The following is a 2186-nucleotide window of genomic DNA, read 5'->3' on the forward strand; positions in this document are numbered from 1 at the left end:
TCTTCATTTGTTTTATGATAAAGAATCCTTGTATTTCTCCACGCATTCAACCTCATTTTCAAAACAAACTTCCTTTTCCAAACGAACAGTAGTGGCGTCAGCGTGCATCTGTACTCTCTTTTCTCTCATAAAGCACGCTAAAATAAGCCAATCACAATCCTTGTTAGAATGATTCAAATGATTTGACTGGTTGTACAAGATGAAAGCTGTCAAGCATATCAAAGCAAAACATCAAAGTTCACAAACTTTGCATAGTTCGGAAGTAACGCCAGTGCTTCTTCAGAGTTTTTCCGTTTAAAGATCACGATGGGAAAATAAATTGTTGAATGAAATCCGGTGGATTTGTGGCTCATGAAAATCTAGACGTTATTAACATGGCAATTCAAAAACAAACTGATTAAAACTTGCGGTTGGTATCAAACCAACTTCTGGGCTGTGTTTTGTGAATGAACAACAGACGAATTCACGGGAGCAAGAGGATTGCTGGAACTGTTGACACCGTTAGGAAAACTGGGATGCTGTGACTGCTGTGGCTTCCCACTTAATACTGAGCTTAAGATCCGACGACGGCGGGTGTCTATGACGGCGGGCGGAAGTAAAAAAAAGTTGCCAAATAACTTCCGGACAGCCGTCGTGAAAAGTTTCCCGCCGTAGCGGGGTTGTTTACGCCGACGTCAAAATGCAGAGTTTGCCGCCATGAAGAGAAAAAGATTTTTAAAGGATTAATCTCCGTTTCATTTTGTCGATGCTGGCGGGCTGTCGTTGACTACATGGAAAGCCGCTGTGGCTCTGTCACGAAGCCGCCAATTGCAAACCACAACCAGTAAGTTTTTTTTTTCTTGATGTGCTGTTAGGAATATGTATTAAAGTCAATCATTAAATACCCTGTTTGAATTCTTTTGTGTTGTAGCTTCATCGAAATAACGAGTTAACATTCAACATTTAATCTCGGCTCAGTTTGTTGACAATTACACAAAATCGAGCTTGTCCATCCGACAGTTTTGAATTAACAAGGAAAAAGGCGAAGGAATCATCGCAGAACCAAGTTTTGGTCTATGCAACATTTAATGAAGAAGATACAATATTTCAACTATATGCCATTAAGTCATAATCATGTCGTGGCACGACGTGATTATGGCTCTGGAATGGTGCGATGATTTAACGAATTGTTATATTTACAAGTTTGTTTTAAATCTGGTTTGGAATTGTCTGTACGCATATTTACATGTTGTCTTGTTACCTGCATTGAAAATATGTAATTTTAAATGGCAGAATCTTTATGGAATGGGTAGAAGAAAAAGAAAAATCTGGATTTTTCGACTTAATATATTTTAATCGTACAAGAGAACAAATCCGCCCTCTGAAATTTCTCCGTCGTCGAAGCTTTCAAGGAGAGGGCCACGAGCCGATCTAAACGAAGCTACAACTACAATAAAAATTATTGAACCCTTTCTTCAACTCGTAGCCGTCCTCCGGTCGGTTTCTTAAAGTTTACTTTTCACGCCTTACGACGGCGGCCTCCCCCCAGTTTTCCACGGTCATAGCTGCCGTCGCAGACACCCGCCGTCGTCGGATCTTAAGCTCCCTAATGTTCCGGAGAGGATATCTGAACAAGCTGTCAGTTGTTCACTCGAAGGGCAACGGTTGTAATTTCTGAGGCTCCATGCTTCACTGCGGTGAGCGGAGGTAGCCATGATGTGCCGTGATGGAACTTGCACTGAAAATGTTAGAATCTTGTAAGCTTATATATGTGTATATTCGCTAGCTAATTAAATTTTTAGTTTTCTCATTTTTTTTTTTTTTTTGGTTTGAGTTTTTTTACACGAAAATATGGCTAACGAGTGTTTACCGTATTTCAGCTTTTAACACTGTACTTTAATAAGCTTATGACATTTTTACATCTTTCGTTCAAAACCTTGAGCTTCCTATTTTGTGTTAACTTTGAAGTTTTTTCGGCTCTGCCTTCGTTTGCATGTTTTTGTTTTCTCTTGGCTCTGTGTTTTCATCGCTAAATTCTAAGGAAACTTCACTTTCAATCACTGTGTTATTTGTACTGTTACGCACAAGATGGTCTATATCCATTGAAGCTAAGAGCTCGATTTCGTTTTCTAGGTTATATAAGACGTCTGGGTCAAAAATAAATAGACAAGTAAATCAATCAATCAATCAATCAATCATCAATCAAT

Source organism: Pavona decussata, unplaced genomic scaffold, assembly GCF_977016875.1.
Source record: "Pavona decussata unplaced genomic scaffold, jaPavDecu1.1 SCAFFOLD_217, whole genome shotgun sequence".
Classification (NCBI taxonomy): domain Eukaryota; kingdom Metazoa; phylum Cnidaria; class Anthozoa; order Scleractinia; family Agariciidae; genus Pavona; species Pavona decussata.